The sequence below is a fragment of the Macaca thibetana genome, chromosome 9, assembly GCF_024542745.1.
Source record: "Macaca thibetana thibetana isolate TM-01 chromosome 9, ASM2454274v1, whole genome shotgun sequence".
NCBI lineage: Eukaryota > Metazoa > Chordata > Mammalia > Primates > Cercopithecidae > Macaca > Macaca thibetana.
In genome coordinates, this window is record NC_065586.1 from 64,731,021 (window position 1) to 64,743,468 (window position 12,448).

The 12,448-nt window shown below is 46.5% G+C and overlaps 1 protein-coding gene and 1 non-coding gene across 4 annotated transcripts in view; both read right to left on the bottom strand.

Moving 5' to 3' along the window:
- STOX1 (storkhead box 1) overlaps positions 1-12,448 on the bottom strand; it is a 66,772-nt gene that overhangs the window by 36,153 nt on the left and 18,171 nt on the right. The gene's annotated exons all lie outside the window — the stretch shown is intronic.
- Positions 11,803-11,909, bottom strand: LOC126963548 (U6 spliceosomal RNA). The gene has a single exon (XR_007729162.1). It is a non-coding gene; the product is annotated as a U6 spliceosomal RNA (small nuclear RNA).

Consider the following 12,448-nt stretch of genomic DNA (forward strand, 5'->3'; position numbering starts at 1 on the left):
TTTGCAACCCTTAAGAAATCTCAACTGAGGATGTAGGTCAGCAGCTCTGATCTCTACATGGGAGGGTAACCCGACTTCTGCTTCTAGGAGCCGGCCACCTTCTTCACACTAAGCCATCCATTACTGCACCATTGACCCATGGCATCCTGGAGGTTTTCTCAGAGTGTGACCAGGCAGAACAAGCGAGGTCCATTTGCACAGGTTATCTGGTTTTTCCAGGGGCCTTGCACACTGACACAACCACCTAACCCCATTCTAGACAAGAACTCGGACTCTCTTGGGTTTCAGTCTAGAAAAGGAGCTCCAACATCTCTTTTAAATACACTTGCTTCCTACCTCATTGCTTTTCTAGCCCCTTCTTCTTCCTTTTTAGGCACCTGAGACTGATGTTCTCCACTTACGAAACATTCCCTCTCCCAAGTGCCCCACAGCCAGTTCTCCTGCTCCTACCAGACTTTCTCACCTGAAGTTCTCTTCACCAACCCTCATGCCCAGGCCACCTCCTCCCCTTCCCACCACCACCTCAGGCTCCAGCCTGGCAGCCCAGTTCACGCTGCCTCAGCTCCACTTTAGCGGGCAAAGCCAATGCTCATGAGCCTGGAGCAGCATGGACTGCTGCGTCACCACTCTGCACCCATCCTGCTTCTAATGTGACCCAAAGGAGAGTCAGTAGCAAGAGAAGCAGAATCTTTGTCTTTTAAGAGTTGGGTTTAGGATAAGTGTCACTGCAAACTTGGGATCCTTAGCTAAGTTATTTACAACTGTATAGTGAGAGGCTCCAGAAAGATTTACCTAACTCTGAGCGTGTATTTACATTTCAAGGGAAAATGAGGCCCAGAACCTTGGAGACATGCCTAGGTCATAAAAACTGGAGCCACCAGAGCTGACCTGGCTCCCGGAAAGATGTATATTCCAGAAGGTTAAAGGGAGAACCCGGGATCCTTCGATTCTGTCTCCGGGCAGCAAAGATGCTTCCTCCCTCCTTTTAGGAGAGGGGGGAAGCAGTTGCCTCTTTCTCCTTCATGTAAACAAAGAAATTCCATTTTTCTCTGTCCCTCACCTATGGAGTATCTGACCACTAGGGCTGGAGATTTTTCCATCTGGCTTTCATCATACCACCCTGGGGTAAGCCCTGGGCAGGGAGTGCCTATGCAGTTATAATTCTTTACTTAATATTATTTTATCTTACTCTGTAAATAACAAATGCCTCTGACGCAGAAGACATCATGTGTGCATTCAAAATAAAATTAATAAAGATGACTATTAAAAGCCCAACAGTTACGGCAGCAAAGATGATAGGGTCCTATTTGTCATCTGGTTTACTGGAAGAGACCGACAAGAGGTCTGTAGCTGGTTAGGAGGATTGGAGCAATATCCATGGGAACCAGCACAGACCTACTACTGAAAGGACTGGAAAACGTGTTAGCCAGGGATCAGGAGGTAGGCTTAGAAAATGCTGCCAGAATGGCACCTTTGGATTTTGCTGTCCTCCCCAGGTGGGAGGGGAAGGGACCTGGAAATTCTTAGAGATGGGCTTTAGGTGGGACGAGAGAAGTTTCTGTCGCTGTCTTCTTGCAGTGAGAGGGAGAGGTTCTTGAGCTCCCACAGCCAGAGCTGGTCTATGAGGGCTGTAGGGACATGCTGCAGCAAGGAGAAGGGTGTCTGGCTTACTGTCTTGGAGACACTTTTCTGTTGCCCTCTAATCCTGAGTTCTCTTCCTACCCCAGCTGATCTTCCTGTCTCAGGAGGCACTGCACTAGTCCCCTACATGGGGAAACAGGAGTGTAGGGGAGAGATTTGAATGTTGATAGTGGTGTCAGGTACTAGCACCCTCCTGCCCATGTGGGAGATGGATGCTGAGGAATGTAGAGAAACCTCTGTGAGCAGCAGAAACTGTCCTGGACACTTCTCTCCCAGGGTCCAAATGGGGAGGAGGAGAAGGAGAGCTCTCATACGCCATGCTGTCGCCTGCATTCTGCCTCCCTTTTTGCATTTCCTCCAGCAGGGAGGAAATAGCTTCTCCCTGTAGCTTCAATTTTATCCCTGTAAATGCTGAATTTAACTGTTAGGGTTTGTGCAAAACTTTGAGTGGAAAAAAAGAAGAGTTTAAAAACGGTTTGGGGCTGGGCGCGGTGGCTCACGCCTGTAATCCCAGCACTTTGGGAGGCCGAGGCGGGTGGATCACCTGAGGTTGGGAGTTCGAGACCAGCCTGACCAACATGGAGAAACCCCGTCTCTACTAAAAATACAAAATTAGCTGGGTGTGGTGGCATATGCCTATAATTCCAACTACCAGGGAGGCTGAGGCAGGAGAATTGCTTGAACCTGGGAGGTGGAGGTTGCGGTGAGCCGAGATTGTGCCATTGCACTCCAGCCTGGGCAACAAGAGTGAAACTCCATCTCAAAAACAAAAACAAAAACAAAAACAAAAAACCAGCTTTGGTTCCAGGTGCAGTGGCTCACACCTGTAATCCCAGCACATGACCCCCGTCTTTAGCTGAACTAAGGAGGAAGTCCTAAAACATGAGGAGAGCATTCTGCCCTGCTCTCCCAACCTGCTACCCTGTGCCCTCTTCCTGACTGCTCTTCTGGGTGCAGTGAGCACTCTGAATTCAAACTGACTACTGAGTATACCATTTCTGACTGACAGCTCTGGTCACAGACAGTAGGGGATGGTCCCAGCTCACACATGATCCACACATAACAACTTGCACACCTCCAGATGTCGCAGGACAGGTGAATTGGTCAGGACTGCTTAAAACTGCCTCCAGGCAGTCCCTCTGAAAACAAGAACTGACCTGAATTATTTGGGCTGAATTGGGAGGGGTTCCCAAGTTTATCAACTGATGGGAGATGAGAGGACATATTAAAAGTCTTTTTTTGATTTGTTTTTTCCTTTTTTTAGCCAGGTGCAATGACTTATGCCTATAATCCTGCCATTTTGGGAGGCTGAGGTGGGTCACTTGAGCCTAGGAGCTCCAGACCAGCCTGGGTAATATAATGAGATCCCATCGCTACAGAAAATTAAAAAATTAGCCTGGCTTGATGGTATACGCCTGAGGTCCCAACTACTTGAGGCTGAGGCAGGAGGATCACTTAAGCTGGGGAGGTTGAGGCTGCAGTGAACTGAGATCATGCCACTGCACTCCAGCCTGGGTGACACAGCGAGACCCAGTCTCAAAAAATCAAGTCTTTCTTTTAAGAGTTAAAAAATTTTTTTGGCTGGGCACCATGGCTCATGCCTATAATCTCAGCACTTTGGGAGGCCTAGGCAGGAGGATCACCTGAGGTTAGGAGTTCAAGACCAGTCTGACCAACATGGCGAAACCTTGTCTCTACTAAAAATACAAAAATTAGCTGGGTGTGGTGGTGCATGCCTGTAGTCCCAGCTACTCGGGAGGCTGAGGCAGGAGAATTGCTTGAACCCAGGAGATAGAGGTTGCAGTGACACAAGATTGTGCCACTGCACTCCAGCCTGGGTGACAGAAAGAGACTCTGTCTCAAAAAAAACATCTCAAAAAAAAATCTCAAAAAAAACAAACAAAATTTTTTTTTTTTTTAAGAAACAGAGTCTCTTTCTGTCACCCAGGCTGGAGTGCAGTGGTGTGATCACAGCTCACTGCAACCTCAAACTCCTATGTTCAAGAAATCCTCTCACCTCAGCATCCCAAGTAGCTGCACCTCGAGTACCTGGGACCAAAGGCATGCACCACCATGCTTAGCTAATTTTAACATTTTTTGTAGAGATGGTCTGGCTATGTTGCCCAGGCTGGTCTCCTACTCCTGGTCTCAAGCAATCCTCCTCCCTAGGCATTAGGAGCCTTATCTACTGTGCATGCCTAGAAGGTAATGTCTTACTTGGTAGCCCTAACACTTGTAAACTCTTTGTTAGCAGGGGTGCCATGACCCTCTGGGGTCATGCATATGAAAGGTAAGCATTAATTTATCTCTGGTAAAAAACACTGGCTTATACCTAGAGGCGGTTCAAGTCTTTGAGAAAACACCCCAGGTAGATCAAGTAGCCCCCAGACATGCACTCTGTGGGCAGCATACCTACAGTGAGTTATGCCATTGGAAAGGTGGCATGGGCCAGGTGGAGTGGCTCACACCTATAACCCCAGCACTTTAAGAGGCCAAGGTGGGCAGATCCCTTGAGTTCAGGAGTTCAAGATCAGCCTGGACAACATGGTGAAACCCTATATCCACTAAAAATAACAAAAATTAGCCAGGTGTGGTGGCATGCACCTGTAGTCCCAGCTACTCAGGAGACTGACGCGGGAGAATCACCTGAGCCCAGAGAGGTCAAGGCTGCATGCAGTGAGCCGTGATCGCACCACTGGACTCCAGGCTGGGTGACAGAAAGAGACGTCTCAAAAAACAAAAAACAGGCTAGGCACAGTGGCTCATACCTGTAATCCCAGCACTTTAGGAATCTAAGGTGGGTGGATCACCTGAGGTTAGGAGTTCAAGACTAGCCTGACCAACATGGTGAAACTCCTTCTCTATTAAAAATATGAAATTAGCTGAGCGTGGTGGCACATGCCTATAATCTCAGCTACTAGGGAGGATGAGACAGGGGAATCACTTGAACCTGGGAGGTGAAGGTTGCAGTGAGCTGAGATTGTGCCACAGCACTCCAGCCTGGGCAGCAAGAGTGAAACTCTTTCTCAAATTAAAAAAAGAAAAGAAAAGGGCTGGGCGTGGTGGCTCACACCTGTGATCCCAGCACTTTGGGAGGCTGAGGCAGGAGATCACCTGAGGTCAGGAGTTCGAGACCACCCTGACCAACATGGAGAAATCCCAGCTCTACTAAAAATACAAAATTAGCCAGGCATGGTGGCACATGCCTGTAATCCCAGATACTCAGGAGGCTGAGGCAGGAGAACCCGGGAGGCGGAGGTTGCAGTGAGCCGAGATCACGCCATTGCACTCCAGCCTGGCAACAAAAGTGAAACTCCATCTCAAAAAAACAAACAAAAAAAAAAAAAAAAAAAAAAAAAAAAAAAGAAAGGTAAGAAAGGTGGTATGAAATTTTTTCTATACTTTAATTGAATGAAATGACTTATGACCCTGACTCAGCCTGAAAAGCCTTGCCATTCAGGTCAGCTTCACATCACTGGCCAATTATACAGAAGACAGAATTTGCTACAGATTTCTTCCTTGCAGGCCATGACCAAGTCTGACCAAATTAATAATATGCCCAACTATATGTCTTGAGCCAGGTTAATTCAGAAACTTGAGAAAGTCACCAGGTTTTCTAAGGTAAACCTTTATGGTAAATGAGATTTGTTCAACTGACTAAAACCAGAAGCCTTGGAGGGTGAGCAAAGACAAACAGTGGGGTTGATCTCATTCTGCCCTTGCGAGTTCTGCAGGCAATAACTGAATAAGTGCTGCTTAAGGTGAACCCAACGGACTGGGTCCTAGCACCTGCTGATCGCTTTAAAACAAAATGACCGGCCGGGCACGGTGGCTCATGCCAGTAATCCCAGCACTTTGGGAGGCTCAGGTGGGCGGATCACCTGAGGTCAGGAGTTTGAGATGAGCCTGGCTAACATGGTGAAACCCCACTTCTACTAAAAATACAAAAAATTAGCTGGGCATGGTGGCGCATGCCTGTAATCCCAGCTACTCGGGAGGCTGAGGCAGGAGAATCGCTTGAACCCAGGAGGTGGAGGTTGCGGTGAGCCGAGATTGCACCATTGAACTCTAGCCTGGGCAACAAGAGTGGAACTCTGTCTCAAAAAAAAAAAAAAAAAAAAAAAAAAGAAGTGTTTCCCAGTTACACAGGTAGTAAGAAATATACTCAGACAACTGCCAAGTAGGCAGATAAATAAGTCTGACTTCACTTTCAATGCAAATAAAATAAGCATGTGAACCTGACACCACCATCTCACATATCAATGCTGATTCTGATTCTGGATGACAGAGCGAGACTCTGTCTCAAAAAAAAAAAAAAAAAAATTAGCCAGGCATGGTGGCATGTGCCTGTAGTCCCAGTTACTCAGGAGGCTGTGGCAGGAATATCTCTTGAGCCCAGGGGCTGAGGCTGCAGTGAGCTATGATTGTGAGACTGCACTACAGCCTGGATGATAGATTGAGACCCTGTCTTGGAGAAGAAAAAAAAAAACGACACAAAAATCTTAAAGCAGTAAGAGAAAAGCTTACACACATACAGGGGAATCACAATAAGATTAACAGCTAACTTCTCATCAGAAACAATGGAGTTCAGAAGACAGTGAGATGACATATTTATTTATTTTTGAGAGGGAGTCTCACTCTGTCACCCAGGCTGGAGTGCAGTGGCACAATCTCGGCTCACTGCAACCTCCACCTCCCAGGTTCAAGCGATTCTGCTGCCTCAGCCTCCCAAGTAGCTGGGATTACAGGTACTCGCCACCACGCCTGGCTAATTTTTGTATTTTTAGTAGAAATGGGGTTTCACCATATTGGCCAGGCTGGTCTCAAACTCCCGAACTCAGATGATCCACCCGCCTGGGCCTCCCAAAGTGCTGTGATTACACGCATGAGCCACCATGCCTGGCTGTTTGTTTTTAAGACAGAGTCTCGCTCTGTTTCCTAGGCTGGAGTATAGTGGTGTAATCTCAGTTCACTACAACCTCCACCTCTGGGGTTCAAGCACTTCTTCTGCCTGAGCCTCCCAAGTAACTGGGATTACAGGTGCACACCACCATGCCCAGCTAACTTTTGTATTTTTAATAGAGACAGGATTTCACCATGTTGGCTAGGCTGGTCTCAAACTCCTGACCTCAAATGATCCGCCCACCTCAGCCTCCCAAAGTGCTGGGATTACAGGCGTGAGCCACTGCGCCCAGCAAATAGATGTACATATTTTGGGGGGGCACATGTGGTAATCTGGTACATTTATACATTCATATAGTGCATAAAGACTACATCAGGGTAATTAGGGTATCCATCACCTTAAATATAAGTTTAATGATTTTTTTACTACCACAATTGGACAATAATTATATTAGAAAGTGAGGCCAGGTGTGGTGGCCCATGCCTGTAATCCTAGCACTTTGGGAGGCCGAGGTGGGCAGATCATGAGGTCAGGAGATCGAGACCATCGTAGCTAACAAGGTGAAACTCCGTCTCTACTAAAAAGTACAAAAAAAGACAAAAACAAAAATTAGCCAGGTGCAGTGGCGGGCACCTGTAGTCCCAGCTACTCGGGAGGCTAAGGCAGGAGAATGGTGTGAACCTGGGAGGCTGAGCTTACAGTGAGCCAAGATCACACCACTGTACTCCAGCCTGGGTGACAGAGTGAGATTCTGTCTCAAAAAAAAAATAAATAAAAATAAGAAAGTGAATTAAAACACAATTAAGTTTACTCTTGGCACATTCAACTTCCTAGAGTCTCCCTTTCTCCACTCTTTTTTCCTTTTTTTTTTTTTTAAGATAGTCTCACTTTGCAGCCCAGGTTGGAGTGCAGTGACACAATCATAGCTCACTGGAACCTTGACCTCCCAGGCTCAAGAAATCCTCCCACCTCAGCCTCCTGAGTCTTTGGGACCAAAGTTGTACATACCACACCTGGCTAATTTATTGTTTGTGGAGACAGGCTTTCCCTATGTTGCCCAGGCTGGTCTCAAACTCCTGGGCTCAAGTGATCCTCCCACCTCAGCTTCCCAAAGAGTTGGAATTACAAGCATGAGCCATCGGACCTGGCCTCACTCTTGTTTTTTTGTGTGTTTGCTTTTTGTTGGTTTTGTTATTTTTGTTTTTTTCTTGAGACAGGGTCTCGCATTGTCACCCAGGCTGGAGCACAGTGGCTCGATCTCGGCTCACTGCAGCCTTGACCTCATGGGCTCAAGCAATCCTCCCACCTCAGCCTCCCAAGTAGCTGGGACTACAGCTGACCACCACCATGCCCAGCTAATTTTTGTATTTTTTGTAGAGACAGGATTTCACCACATTGCCCAGGCTAGTCTTGAACTCCTGAGCTCATGCAATCTACCTGCCTTGGCCTCCCAGTGCTGGGATTATAGGCATGAGCCACTGTGCCTGGCCAAATGTTTAAAAGTATATCTAAATCAACTTGTGCACCACCACAATGACCACCACAATCATATACATGCCACACTTTGGGAAATATTGCCCTAATCCATTGTGTGGGATGAAACTGTGTGAATGGAAGTAGAAGGCGCTGTCTTTGCAAGTGCTCTGGTTTGATAACCAGGCTTCCTTCTGAAAAGGATGTCTTCAGCTGTTTTATGCACTTTGTGCTGCAGGCACATCAAGTAACCACTAAGCTCTATAGCACTTTAAGTTGGAAAGTGTTTAAGGTGGGAGGGAGGGGAGCTCTTTTTATTACCAAGGCTTTCAACCAGCAAATTTAACTATGGCCAACTACAGGGCTAGAGAAAAAAGCTTCAGTTTTAAAACAAAAAACATGCCAGGTGCACTGGCTCATGTCTGTAATCCCAGCACTTTGGGAGGCCGAGGTGGGCAGATCATGAGGTCAGGATATTGAGACCATCCTGGCTAACACGGTGAAACCCCATCTCTACCGAAAATACAAAAAAATTAGCCGGGCGTGGTGGCCTGTAGTCCCAGCTTCTCAGGAGGCTAAGGCAAGATAATCGCTTGAACCCGGGAGGCGGAGGTTGTAGTGAGCTGAGCTCCCACCACTGGACTCCAGCCTGGGTGACAGAGTGAGACTCCATCTCAAAACAAAAACAAAAACAAAGAACACAGCTGTGGGCTTTCGGAAAAGCCCCATCCCCAAATGCTATTGCTTTCCAGGTACTGGCCATTTCACATGACCCACAATTACCATTTAAAGGGCACGCTGTGTCTTTCTTAAGAGTTGTGAAGAGTCAGATGAATGCAAAGTTTAGGAGAAGAGAATTCAGACAAATGCTGTGATCAAAAATAAACAAACAAACAAACACAAAAACTCCTCCTTGCAGGTAATTTTTCAACCTGTATTCCAACAGAAATCAAAATCTAGAACAGGGATGAAAGAACAATCAGGAGAGGAATGTGAGTAACATATCTCATCCCGTAAGCTTCCGCCCTCACTAGCTTTTTGTGTACCAGCGCTGGGCCCAATCAGATGGGAGAGGCCAGGTGCACAAGGCCGGGCAGGAGGTGCCCTGAGCTCCCTGGTCCTCTCCAGCATGATCCAGAGATGAGCATCCTCTGGTTGAGGGCTCCTTTCACAGCTCCCAGAGACTGAAACTCCCTCTCTCAGATGTGCAGAAATCACAATTGTCCATTTTTCAAAGCATAATTTTCATTCTGTACATATTATTAGGAAATGGTAATTTACACATTAAATAATAGGAAGAGTTCAGGAATTACTGGCCTAAGAGAATCATTCAGTGATTCAATGCGTTGAGAACAGTACATCACAGCATGGAACACATCCACGCCACAGACTGTAGCTGAAGTCCAGAGACAGGAAGGAGCTGGCCAGTTAGGGGAGAAGTTAGGACTGGAATCCAGGTCTCATGGACACACAGGGCCAATAATGCCCGGTTGAACCTGAAAAAGCAAAGCCTGGGCTACAAGAATGTAGTCCTAATTCAGAAGAAAGTTGTTCCTGTGTCTAATACCATGGTGATTTTTCAGCACATGAAATCAAGATGGCTAAAGGATATGCTCCAGGGTGACAGAATGAGGCCTCCAGGACAGCCTGAGATGCCAGACGTGGGTCCCATGTCTGGCTTGGCACCCTGTGAGTTCCACTGTAATAATTAACTGCTAATGTCAGATGCAGTGGCTCATGCCTGTAATTCCAGCAGTTCGGGAGCCCGAAGCAACAGATTGCTTGGGCCCAGAAGTTTGAGACCAGTCTGGGAAACATAGCAAGAACTCAACTCTACAAGAAAATTTTTAAAAAATTATCCAGGCAAAAAAAAAAAAAAAAAAAAAAGAAGAAGAAAATTAGCCAGGCATGGTAGCATGAGCATGTAGTCCTAGCTACTTGGATGGCTGAGTCAGAAGAATCACTTGCGCCTAGGAACTTGAGGTTACAGTGAGCTATGATCACGCCACTATACTCCCGCCTGGGTGACAGAGTGAGACCATCTCAAAAAACAAAACAAACTGCTCACATTCACCGATAGCTCACTGTGTGCTGGGCCCTCTCCTAAGTGCTTTATATACATTGTTTCATTTAATCCTTGCAACCACACTATGAAATTGGTAGTATTATCATCTCTGTTTCACAGATACGGAAGCAGAGGCATGGAAGGTTAAGCAAATTGCCTGCCATCTCATATCTGAAGGCCCTCCTCTCCCTTCTTAAATATCTAACCTGACCAGTGGCATTGCAATTCCAAGCAGTGGCATGGAAAGCCCATGCAAAAGCTGGGTGGAAAGGTCAAAGGTCTTGCAGGCCACTGGGCTTAGGTGGCAGGCAGCAGTACAGCTGGGCTGTGCCTGACCTGGCTGAGGTCTGGGTGGAATTAGCATCTTCCAGTTATGATCCATTAGCAGGGACTAAGGGCCAGCCTCCATGCCTCTGCCCTGAAGGAGACATGGGAAGGAAAATGACAGATGTGTTTTCCAGGTGTGTCCTCAGGGCAACGGGACCTAGTGCCCCTCACTATGTCCCACCTGGCACCCAGGTCAGGGCTGGCCCAGCATGGTTCTTGATCAACAACTAAAGGAAAGGACTTGATCTATTCCAGGCAAGATGGAGGCAGGAGAAGAGAAGATTTAAAAAGACTTCTATCAGCCAGGCACAGTGGCTCATGCCTGTAATCCCAGCACTTTGAGAGGCCGAGGTGGGTGGATCACCTGAGGTCAGGAGTTTGAGACCAGCCTGACCAACATGGAGAAACCCCGTCTCTACTAAAAATACAAAATTACCCAGGCGTGGTGGCACGTGCCTGTAATCCCAGCTACTCGGGAGGCTGAGGCAGGAGAAATGCTGAAACCCGGGAGGTGGGGATTGTGGTGAGCCGAGATCATGCTATTGCACTCCAGCCTGGGCAACAAGAGCGAAACTCCGTCTCAAAAAAACAAACAACAAAAAAAAACATCTACCTTCCGGTTGGGCGCAGTGGCTCACGCCTGTAATCCCAGCACTTTGGGAGGCCAAGGCAGGTGGGTCACTTAAGGTCAGGAATTCGAGACGAGCCCAGCCAACATAGTGAAATCCTGTCTCTACTAAAAATACAAAAATTAGCTGGGCATGGTGGTGCACGCCTGTGATCCCAGCTACTCGGGAGGCTGAGGTAGGAGAATCGCTTGAACCTGGGAGGCAGAGGTTGCAGCAAGGTGAGATCGCACTCCAGCCTGGGCAACACAGTGATCTCGAGAGAAAAAAAAAAACCTTCCTTCCAATCCCCAAATCCACCCTCCACCCAACAAAACAAACTCCCCCACAACCCAAGCCACCATAATAACGTATGTCTGCTTATGCTCTTTAAACTTATACTGGGGTCATCTTTTGTTGCTGTTCAAAATATTTTTTCCCCTCAGTTGATACAGATGTTCTAATTCTCCTCAAGGGATTTGCTCCTTTTTGATCCTCATGCCACTGTGCCTCTGGAGAATTTAAATGAGTCTACTGAGGTTTCCATTTTCTGGCTTTTTCAAGCACCTGCATTGCTTATTCCTTGGTATCTGGAAGGCCTTTTGTTTCACAGAAGGTGTTCAAAGACTCAGGAACTCAAAGGTCAAAATGTACATTTGTAACAGAATTAGAAGCAAAGATTTACTATAGACATATACTGCCTCCATAGCTCAGGAGACCCAATATTGATTGTTAAGATGTGAATTCTCCCTAAATTAATCTATAGATTTAATATAATTACCTTTTCTTTTTAATTGGAACCCTTCATGAATTTGTATGTCATCCTTGCACAGGGGCCACACTAACCTTCTCTGTATCGTTTGAATTTTAGTATATGTGCTGCCAAAGCAAGCACTAACACAATCCTAATAAAAATCTAAGCAGAATTTTTTTTAGAAATAGACAAGTTGATTCTAAAGTTCACATGGAAAAAGCAAAGGACCAATAATAACCAAATAAAAAGAATCAAACTTGAAGGACTCAGACTATCTGATTTCCATACAGCTACAGTAATGAAAACACTATAGTATTGGAAAAAGCATAGGTGTATCTATCAAGAAAAAAGAACAGTCTAGAAATAGACACACACATGTGGTCAATTGCTATTTGACAAAAAGCCAGGGTTATCCAATGGAGAAAGGACAGTCTTTTCAACAAGGGAGTTCCTGAATAATTGGACATCCATACGCAAAAAATAATAATCAACCTCTGGCCAGGTGTGGTAGCTCACGCCTGTAATCACAGCATTTTGGGGGGCTGGGGCAGGTGATCAACTGAGGTCAGGAGTTCAAGACCAGCCTGGCCAACATGGTGAAATCCCATCCCTACTAGAAATACAAAAAAAATTAGCCAGGTGTGGTGGCACATGCCTGTACTCCCAGCTATTCAGGAGGC